This window comes from Macrosteles quadrilineatus, unplaced genomic scaffold (genome assembly GCF_028750875.1).
Source record: "Macrosteles quadrilineatus isolate MER2022 unplaced genomic scaffold, UCM_ALF_1.0 Scaffold_4__1_contigs__length_99947679, whole genome shotgun sequence".
In the NCBI taxonomy this organism is placed as follows: Eukaryota; Metazoa; Arthropoda; class Insecta; order Hemiptera; family Cicadellidae; genus Macrosteles; species Macrosteles quadrilineatus.
In genome coordinates, this window is record NW_026542597.1 from 24,303,609 (window position 1) to 24,315,918 (window position 12,310).

The following is a 12,310-nucleotide window of genomic DNA, read 5'->3' on the forward strand; positions in this document are numbered from 1 at the left end:
GCTACGAGTATATTCTCTTTTAGTTCTTCATGCTTTCATAGTGAACATTAGCTATTGGAGTCACAGTTTGATATTTTTGGGGGCAAAACATAAGCAATTACACATAGCTCACAATAAGCCATTAGTTGTGAGGCTGACAATGAATGCAGGATGAGTGTTAAAATCTCTTGGATTGCTGAGTCCAGATACAAACTTCAGGAAACTACTGACCTCTGGATCGAACTAGATACTACTTCTTGATTTGACTCCTAAAAAATGCAATTGATTATGTAGCCATATTTCCAAAACAATTATCTGAGACTTCAAATAAAGTATTTTTGTGCCAATTGCGTCAACATTTCCAACAATAGGTTCTTGACTAACGGTCGGTAGCAATTGATCATTGATTCACGCTTTCTTTTTTAAGCATACTTCTTCGTGAGATACGTGAAGAGTCGACAGCCCCACAGTTTATTCAATCAACAGCTTGAGTCTTCGCTATAGCTTTGGCTCAAATAAATGACACTACAAGTTACAATTCTCACTATACGTAACACCACAAGTAGATACGGTATAAATTTAATAACTTATTAGCAACCCGGTCCATCTCTAGCTCTATTACCATAGGGTATTTCCGCAATTAAGATAAGTAGGAATGTATGTCGGACGAGACGGGCCACTGAATAAAACATATCGGCGATATCGAGTCTAACCAAATTAGACGGCAGGGAGTGGGAGAAACGAATTAACAGGGCCACTGTCTCTAGATAAGACGGCATAGCCCGGGGACCAGTCAAAACAATATGTGAGAAAAGCGGGATCAGAGGGGGTGGGGAGGGGGGAATGGCCAGGGGCAACTGGGAGTGGCGATTAACTCGACACTTGACAGGAGATGTTCAGATACAACCAGACACCGGGTTTAATTAATGCAACCCTTCTTATCCCGTTCGATTCTCGATAGCGATATCTGGCGATACCTCTCGCAATTTGGTACGCCTTGAAACGTGTAATTTTCGTATGGACCGATGACAGCGCTCCTCGCGGGAACCATTGTCTGGACAAACAATGGGCTGACCGGCTGCCGGCGACTGCTACTGGACGACATTCTCAAACCCGACTACCGGACACGTGTAGACCACAGGGAGCAATTGTATTTGCTCGCATGATCGGTCAAGTACTTTTCAAGGGATACCGAGAAAAAGTAGAAATTTTTTGAATAATTTGAAGGTGATAATCAAAGTCTCAATATTTTTATTCTTCGAAAGTTACATATACACATATATACACGCATTGGTTATAGGAACTTCAAAAAAAAAATTAAAAAAAAAAAACAGAAATACTTTACAAAACTCTTTCCAAATTTTCCAGGGGAAATTTAAATGCTAACCGTAAGTCAGAAGTCACGGACGCTGTGATAATATTTATCCTCAAGAAATGGTTTTTCGTTCCTTTTTAATTTCAGGTCTGACTCGTCTTGGAAGATTTTTAAATATATACTGTATTGTAAGGGAGATCTTTATCTTTATCTTGACGTGTTACTAAGGCGTAATTTTGCACGATGAAAAGTCCAAAGTGAACCTTGAGTTTGTTAAATTGAAATATTTCAGACAGAAAACTAATGTTGTTTGATATAAAACAATGATTCCAAAAAGATACTCCTTATTGAAAGATACTCCATAGTTTAGCTGGTGTGCTAATTTAGTTTGAAAGACAAGATATGAAAAAAAAAACAGTTGGTTAGGGAGACTAACATTGCTGTACAGACAAATATTATTCGAACCGCTTTTTGAAATTGCTCCAACACTGGAACTATATTAGTTTCCTAAACGTACATTATTCAATCATTCTATTAGTAAAATGTTTAATCGTACGATAAAATAACAGCTTAACAAAGTAAACAATCATTTCGTACAATCTTTCTTTGCTTTATACGTCTACAATATTTTGCTCACCCATTTCTTTTCTCAAATCTATTAATAATACTAGTTACAACCTGGTAAATATATTGATAAATATTATTTTCCTTGCCTCCGATCAACTATAATTACTTTCCTGTGAAAATTCTCTATGCAAGACGGCTATGCATAAAACATCAACAAATCCTAAACGAAACAAGCGAGTCCAATATTGCCTAACGTGAACAAATTGCCTGTTCCTAGAAGGGGATCTTTGTTTCTAGACGAGCGGATATTAAAAATTCCATTTCGTTCATTAGGCCCGCATTTACTTTCGTCTAAAACTGTCAAAAGAATATTTATGAATTTCATCAAGGTGACGAGGGTCTGGGCCCGCGGCTATTCCCATAAATATTAAAGCCATATCGTCGCCGAAATTCTCAGATTCTGCAATTAAGCTGGCTATTATCTTAGACTTCGTTTGTGGCCTCGGGGACTAGTTGTAAATCGCCTAAAACAAACACTGGCTGTATAAAAGCGTTATAGGCTTGCCGCTAAAATAGAGCTGTAAAGCCCGCTAAAAGCTAACAATAAAGACTATAATTGGCTGCTATTTCACGATAAGAATTTAATTATCCGGTCTATTATGAGGTGACTTCAGGGCTTCGGATAAGTTTGTAGGTGAAACACCTAAGTGAAAAGATAAATTAGTAAACAGGAGAAACTGAAAATTCCATAGTAGCTCAATCAATAATCGTGATGCTAAAATGCCCTTTGCATAGGTCATTGGTTTCGGTTTTACATACTATTCTGGTTCAAAATGTAATATAATGAATCAACGATGATTCATATGGTTGACGAGTTTATGAGTTTATGAGTGAATGAATTTTACCATTGGAGTTCCCATTGGAAGGAATTTTAACTAATTTTGTAAGGAGTTAGTTGACTAATTTTACAATTTTCTTTAATTTTCTTTGTTTGTATTTTCAAGGACACGGCTTTCATAACTGTAAGTACATATCAATTAGAAAAAAATAAAAACGAAAGATAAATCTTGTAAAAAACATGAATGCATTTTCATTGGATAATTGATTAGTGGGACAATTATTAATTTTAATTGTTGAAATTCAGAAATAGTTTTTTTGGACTGACATACTACTATTAGTTGAATTCATACTTATTGTCTACTATCTGTAAATTTTTAATTTTTGGTCTATTATTAGGTTTCTAAGTTATTTTGATCAGTTAAAAACTTTTATAATGTTAGTAGACACAAATTCTACTAACGTTCAAACGTTTTTTTTTAGTTTTGGAAGAAATTCTTCGAATTACCCAAAAGTGTTCTTGAAAGTGTTTAATATAAAATATGTATATGAGAGGGTTAAGGGTTAAAATCTTCTACCTGCAGGGTTAAAGTTCCTGCGGCCACCCATGATTCAAACAAATCCACACAAACAAAAACTCCACGTATAGTTCCGATCAAAACCATAAATGTGAATAACGCAAACACCAATAAAACAATAAACCCTTGCTAAGCCAGATGTAATTCCAGTATTATTTCACCAGGAGGGAACAGTATTCACCGGTGAAGGTGAGTATTTTATGTATGTGTCGTAAAGTTGGTCCCCTGGGGAGAAGAGTTGTGGCCGTTACACTCTCTATCAAACCTTGACTCTGGATCTACTTTCAACTACTTTACTTGTCTGGGGAAACGTCACATCAAACTATATACAGTGGAAAACATGAAGATGTGGAACGAGAAAACAGGTATTAGTCACAGGTTAGTGTGAAAGTTGCAGCGTAGCACTGTTTGGAATTATTTTCTTGTGGATAATTGGTTCATTAACACATTTCATAAATCATTTTCCATACTATAAAAAATGTATAATTTTATTCTATACTCGCCTGTAAAAGTAGAGAACAAACATATGTAAATACAATGAGGATTATAATAGTAAAAGCCAAAATGTTATTATATTCGTATATGTAATGTTAAAGATTTGCAATATATTTAGTTTTCAAATAATTGATATTACTATATCTCGTACAATTGTATACCTGTAAGATATAAGACGTTGTATTCGTTAAATGATAAGAATGTGCGGAAAATAGATTCTGTAGTTGTAAAATACTTGTGCCAGCCTCATCCTGATGGTAATTAGTGTAAAACAAAACTGTAAATACATTTTTGACTCTCAAGTGTTCGTCTTCCAAAATAAATAATAACCGCTGTTCAATCCCAAGCAGAGGCGATTTTGGAGACAATCTGACGTTGGACTATCAATTTTATGCATTCTAACAACAGTAAGATATAGTTTGGACTGTTCCTATACAACTTCGAAAATGTCAACAGAAAGACCCAAAAAATGCTCACAATAGCTTAGGAAATCATTATAAGTCAGAACCAAGGGTTAACAGAAGACTCATTGATGGGACAAATGCTTGGTCCCCATTTTCATACAACCACCATAACAAATGAAACCTCACAAAATCCACTGTAGTATGCATTACAGTTTCGACAAAACAATAAAGAAATGGGGACTCCAAGTGTATTTTAACCCAAATATGAATGGAATATGTAACGATATTGAGTTGAGTACAGTAAGCACGCTCAATGCTCGCTCCCAGACCGTGTCACCCAGGGACCAGGTGACATCACAGCACATTTCCGTTTCCTGCAGTGTAGGTGCTGGGAGCTGCTCGGTTATGAACTCTAATGATACAGTAAGGCCTCATAAAACATATGTCCGCACCATTACCGGTGTTTAGAGGCTAGGTAGCGATTACGATAGGCGTGTTTGCTTGGCCTGACGAGCCTCAGGTTTAGGCCTTAGGCCAATTTGGTCGCAGGGCCTTGTCGGTCTCCTGATGACGATAATTCCTGATTTTCTGGCCTCGTAATTCCCGTCAAATTGGGATGTCTTCGAATAAAAAACTTAACGGTCGTAATTTGTCTACCCTCTGTTAGGCGGTGAATCTGCGATGGTGGATGTTGGCGGAATTGGGAATTACTTTAGGTTTATTTTTAGAAGTGAAATTTTTTCTATTTTTTCGATGTTTGAAAATTTGTTCATCTAGGGAACCATATTTTATTAAGGTGGTATACGCTCTTCTTGGCAAAAAAATACCACAAACGATAAATAATAAGAGATAAACTTGGATTAAATATCGATTCATAATTATTTTTGGTTGTATTCAATTGAAATAAAGTTAATGGTGTCATATTTAATTAGGTAAAACAATCCTTAAACATTTGGGATATGAATGCAACACACCTATGTTTTCTAACTGAAACGAAACATTATTGGTGAAGGCAAAACACTGTCCAAACAAGAATCATCACTCAAAAAGTAAAAATAGAGAATATTTCACAAACCAAAATACATAGTAAAACTTTCTCTTTAACCTTTTCTACGAATATTTAAAACAGGGAAAATCCCTTTCGGGAATTCACAAATCAGTCCTTGAGTCCGGTCTAAAATACAACACCTCTCTTCAAATTTACGAGGGACACTTTGGTTGTAATTTACAACACAATCAAAGTTGGGCAACATTACGCCAATTTGGTGAAACTGGACCGGGTACTAATTTGCAGAACAACCAGAACGTTGGTGACGACTGACTGGACAGTCCAGAAGTATTGTTTGAGGATTTACAGCCCAAAGCCGGTGTATTGTCACAACCATGGGACCAGGTCTGAGACCGCGCTCTCTCGCGTGAAGCCTAAACTAAACTGTTTTTTGCCCCAAGTGTCACTCATGTCAGCCATTGTTCGCTTTTTGCACCGTGTCAATCACGATCCCATTGTTGTACAAAGATTGTATTTATTTAGCGTGAAGTGTAATTGACAGATTTATTGCGTCGTTGTTTTGTACGTTTTCGTCGCGAAATCAAGAGTGGGCGAAACACGGGTATAATCACTGTTGGATTGTGGGAAAACCTCTTTGGCGGCTTGGTGAATAATTATACCGGTTAACGTAAGCCTCCGAGTTTTGGACTTTGGAAGGGTTTGACTTCCATACTTGCAACAACTACTAAAGCTTGTTAATTCAAAATGTAGACTCCTCAAAGTATAAACAAAACTCTTATACACTTTGTTTTGTAACTTTACGTTTAGTGTTTTGGAATATGCGAATATCTTTATAGAGAAATGTAATTACTCTATCAATTCTTCCTCACTCTCAAAATTTCGTATTTTTAATTGAAATTCTTATGCAGATTTTAATGTAATTAATTGGAACATCCTTTAAAATAATGTATTTATTTTATTCGTTGAGATTTCCATAAATCATTTAGTTATTATAAACTTTGCATGTATTTGTCTATCGACTTGTTTGTTTACAGGAAAATAAACATTAAGGACATATAAAACCCTGCTAAAATGTAGAATAATATATGTTACATAGGCTTTAAAGAAATAATATAAATAGCAGATAAAAGTTTAAAGTATTTTTTATTTTGTAACAGTACAAGATCCGTCAGAAACAAATACACTTGAAGATTTAACATTTTTATAAAACGAATAAGTAAGTCGGAGAGACAGAAGAATGTCACTTCTCAAATATAAAAATATTGTTTTTATTTCACAATATTTTATACAAGCATCGTGTGATAGGTAAACTTACTTACCTAGCATGTTTTCATTCTAGCTAATATTCTTTGTATTAAGTTAGACGTTGGGAACAGTTTTAACGATAAATAAAAATGTGTTTCTTACAAACAGAAAATTATGACGACGACTGCAAGATGATTGTTCTTAGTGTCGGATTGGGATTTTTTAACGTCCAAAATTTTAAGTTTATCCATAATCCTGTCCTCCTGGATTGATAAAGAGTACTTAATATTATGTTAAATATTTTTTTACGTCTTCAATCCTAGTCATATATTTCTGACTATAGTTTCGGGGCCATCTGCCCCATTGTTAAAATCTGTCAGGTTAATTACTGTTAAAAGCATTGGTCTTTGCATTCCACGTGTAGTTCCTACACACACTGTCACACGAAGCATACAAGAAACAATTTAATTTTTTTAATTTTTTAACCGGTCCACACGTAGTTAGTAATTTGTTTAGGCCGGCCAAAAGTATTAAATGTTTAATTATTTCGTGTAAATATATATTTTTCGTGTGACAGTATGTGTATGAACCACATGTGGTATGTAACGACCAATGCTTTTAACATTAATTAACAAGACAACACTTGTTGTTGTTGTTTTGTTTTGGACTTGACAATGGGGCATATTGCCACGAAACTATTGTCATCAGATAAAGACGACTAGGATTGAAGATGTAAAAAGGCATTTAACCTATTATTAGTACTAAACTTAAGATCTGAAGATACAGGTACAGGTTTTCTGGCCTTAATTTTCCGATAGAAACAGTTTTGTAAATAAATTACCATCAGGAATACCTTTTGAAGCTTACAATATTTTCTAAACGAAATATAATTTGAAACTTTTAGAATAATAAACTACCCAAGTTCACAGAAACCCAAGCTCAATAATATTTGTTTGTTATATTAATTGCTGTGTGTTTTTTACAATAATCTAAACTCTATTTTAAATGACTTTCACATAGTGACCTCATCAAAAGTATCACTTTGGACATCTTCTTGGAAGACAAAACACTATTTATTACAACCATATAAAAATCAACCATCAACCTACATTTACTATCAAATTCTTTCCGAAGTTGCATTGATCTTGTTCTCTCTCACCGCCAATTTGCCATCGCAGAGTTCATCCGCTCACAACATCACAATCACAAAGCTCGGGAGGTCTCGCCTTTCTGGACCGGTTTAATCTGACCGGGTAATTATTTTTCCTTATCTATATTATGAATATGATTTAGACTTTACAATAAGGCGCCCATTCGTTTAAATGACCCTGTAATTAACAACTGCATACTATTCCTCACCACATAATTGGTCTAATGGCCTTGGAACCGTAACAATTTCCATACAAATTAAAAGACATAGTTATGCAATTAAAAGTGCACCGAGATGAGTGCGATTCGTCATGGCCGCCCACGGACAGCGCGCAATCTGCGTTGTTACAACGCATGCGCAGACACTTCTATGCGCAGAACGTTTAATGTATGCAAACATTAGCAGAGAAAGATTGCCTTGCACCTCTACCTGGTGTTCATGTTGCCTGGCTTTTAGAAGACTTTAATGGAGGACGATTATTTCTAGCATTTCTAAATTTTCTGATTTCATAATATGATTTCAAATAAGTCTGGGAAGCTGAGAGATTATGGGTCTCGCCTTCAAAACTTATCACTGCTGGTTCAACTCTAAACGGGATTGATTCTGGAGCAAAATGTCATTTTTTTTTACTATCAATAATTAAACAAGGACCACGTCCTAGTCTGATTCTCAACCCGATTACTAATAGCTTTACTTTAATGCTATACATCAAAAGGTGAACGTTATTAGTAACAAAACTATAGCTTGAATGGTTTCGTTCTACTTGCTTAAAACCATCAAGTATGGTTGGAAATCCAATTCAAAATTTTCCATATTATTTTTATAACAAAAAAAAAATAAAATGTAAGGATAAATATTTGATTTAGGTCGTTGTAACAATCTTTGTTGTCCACGCTCTTCGAACTTATAGCATTTTAGCCTTTTTAATCCAAGCATACATTAACTACAATACAATGTTGCCAGTAGACAAGCCACAGCCATAAAAGTACATACATTTTAGTTATCTGCCAACTAATGCGAGCCTAAACCGGTAGCTATAAAACTGCAGATACTACTGGCAAATCCTTACTTAGCAGCATTACTTTAGCGTTGTTTTGTGCACAATCTTGTCGTTGCCAGACGGATATAAAAATCACTTTTTACGCCGGATTTCTCGGCTGGGAGCTGCGAGGATCGCGGATGGACTGAGATGATTAGACAATCGTTTAAATGTGAGCAACAAAAGCGGTGGAAAGAATATAGGCGGCCCGTCACTGAACCGGTTTTGTGGCTGAGTTTAAACGATTCTTTTATTATACTGAGAGTGGGTGGCGGGCTCTGGTCTTTGGTCTCAGTCTCAGTGTTATCTGGTCTACGGCTCTTGGTCCATCATACCTTGTGAATCGAACTAGGACGTGGTCCTTGTTTAATTATTCTCTCACATATCTCACCCTTAATTCTTGTTCTCTAATCCTGGATCCCTCGCTTTCATTTCAGAACTTTGACCCTCATCTCTATTTCCTCCAATTTTTTATCCAAATACCTAGTCAGTGTCATTCGTCCTAGGTTTTGATCCTTGTTCCTTGACTTTGATCTTAGATCTTTGACTCTCATATTCATGTTCTCCAATTGTTGTTCCCTCTACCTACTCTGTGTGATTCGTCCTAGGTTTTGATTCTAGTTCTTTGACCCTTATCTCCCTGTTTCTTTATTATAGATCCCTCTACCAATTTAGTGTGATTCATCCTAGGCTTTGATTCTTGTTCTTTGACTTTATCTTAGATCTTTGACAATCATCTCCTTGTTTCCCAATGTTTAATCCCTCAAACCCACCCCGTATGATTCAGTCTAGGATTTAGTCCTCATTTGTCTACATCTTAGATTTTTCACCTTCATCTCCCTGTTCTATAATTGTTGATCTTTTATAACAACTCCGTGTGATTCAGTATACTATTTGGTCCATGTACTTAAAACCTTCATCTCTGGTTTCCCTACTCCTCTTTCTAGATCTTCACTCTTAAAAATATTCAACTTAATCTGGCGAGGATTTATTTACTTTTCTTAAACCATCATTTTTGATATCGATCCCCATTTCCCCTAGTTATTGTTTTTTTAAACTATCATAATTAGCATGATTCAGTCTAAGATATCGTCCGGGTACTTTAATTTTCCGTGTAGACATTTGAGCCCTGCTCCGAGTGACTTAGTTCTTAATCTATGATTTTCTCTAATGGTTCTTTGCTACACACTCTTTGATCTCGAATTTCTTACATATATTTTATTTTTTTGTCGATGATCCGTTCCTCGTTCTTATGCCCAGGGTCTGATTCCAATTAGTTTAAATCTAGTTCATCTAGTTCATAAGCCCTAAACCATCGCAACTTTACCTGAACCTCATGGGGTCTAGATTTGTATGAGAGAGCAAACATCCTAATAAACCAAAAGTAACAACATAAAAATAATTCTTACCTGTTAGATTTATTGTTATTTTTTACTAATGACATTACGTAGAATAATTTACATTTAAGACAATATTTTGAAAAACTGACACGTTAATACAGTACTCGTTATGACAATCCATTCAATATGCTGTGACATATTGAATGGTATATTAAAGTGTATATGACAAGTCCACACTAAATATGACTAAATATTTATCAATCTAATTACGATGAAATTGAAAAGCAAACAATTGTAAACCGACTTTAAACATTTATTTTAAATTACAGCTATAATTTACCCAAGCAAAACCATAACTTTTAAAAATATATAACGTAAATATCATGAAGCAAAGTGAAGGGAAAACAATCGGAATATAAACAGAGCAGAGATTTAAAAATAATTAACTCTTTATCGTGTGGAGGTATTCGTGTTTTGTTTTAATTAACACCGGGAACGACAAACAAATAAAGCAGAGCGTGTATTATTCTTTTTCAACTCAAGTGTCGTAGTCATTGTTGTTGTGAAAGGTTCTCCCATACTTCATGGAGTTGTGCTTTTCGGTGAATGTATTCTTTTATTCACGTTAGTTATTTTCGTCTATGTGTTAAGTGTAGTCGAGGTTATTATTATGTACAATAGCAAATGTAATTTGATAAAATAATAGTCACAGCAAACACGTAATGTTTAATAAATATTTGTTCAATTTACCGAGAAAAAAAGAAGTTTGTGTGTCAATAAGATTATAATTTAGTTTGTGTTTATTCATTCGTTTAAATTTTTTTTTGTTTTGTATAAGGGAATGGCCCAATCACTAATACTGTTGCCACGTCTATTTGTTAGACAGTAATATTAACTAACCCAATGATAAATATTATATAGATCTAGAATCAATCTTGCTTGGAATGGAACCAGCAACCTTCATATTTGAACCCGAGCACTTCAATCAGTCGATAATTTAGACGATTAAAGAGGTTTTTCATAAAACTGGATATAGCTATAATCAAAATAACTCATTTTTTTAGGAATTTTCAAAATTACTTTATCAGTTAAAGTTTGTAAAAAATGTTTAAACAGATTCCCATTTGACAACAAAAAAAATGCGAGGAAGTGATATTTTGTTATTTCTCTTTTACAACCCAAACAATGTTATTTTCTCCAATCAATACCACACTGACGTCAAAACAGGTGTGACGCAGGATAGTCAACAGCCTCATTTGTCCCCAGATTGGATCCTAATGGCCTTGACCTACATGTCACTACTTGCGAGAAATCGACACTTTCCGCGGGAAATTAGAAACGCTCCGATACAAATGTGCCCGTTTACGCCAATGGGATTCTTTCTGTCCGCGTCGCCACTTAGCTCACAATGGTAGACCATTTCGGCTCGGACCTCCTAATCGAAGCTGTTCGGGTAATGCTGTTCATATCTCGGCCGGAATGAGGACGATCCCGAGATAGAGTCCGAGTTATTACTTATAGGTCGTGAAACACGCTTTCCTTTGTACGTCTGTCGTGGCAGCGCCGGCGTCGGTCAGGCGTTGTTTATTGAACTTGGAGTTTGTATTGAGGAATGTGTTGGATTCGATGAGGTGGATGCACGCTAGACCGTTAAAAAGCTACGAAAACACAATGTAGAAAACGGGAAAATTCAGAAAATTCGAAATTTCACATAAAGGGAATAAGCTATTACCGTAGACATGGTAAGACCTAGACTCAGAACTGATTTACTTTTTCGCTTTGATGTCCCCAGAGGCCAAAAACACCATTCGTTTGAATGTCGACCCTCTAAAACATAAGATTTCCTATATTTTCCCCAAACCATTTTGAAGACCTTATAAATATAATTTAGTATGATTATTCCGGTTACGGAGAAAAAAAACTGTTAATTTACAATCCCCATATCATTCTGTTGGAGAATAATTAAACCGCTGTTGTTTCTTTTTATAGTTTGATCAATGTTAGCAAATTTGTTAATTATAGACTAAGGTATTAATATTTTACAAAAAAATCTTACATTATTACCCTCCCTGTAAGAGCAAACATAGGTACTCGTTAAACCCATGTTTGTAAATAGATTTAATTGAAAACTAAATCCGACAAAAAGAAATTTGCTTAGTACGCAGGTTTACTGCGGCGAGGGTATTCTTTAACAAAACATTACTTTCATATGACTCACCAGTTAGTCTGTCATTTTTAATGGTAATGTATTTTTTCTGGTTTAATGTTGTCTGACTAGGTATTCTTACTTTCCATCGTCAGCCTTTGAAACGTTATTTCAGCAATGATGATTTCAGCAGATTATATTAGGGT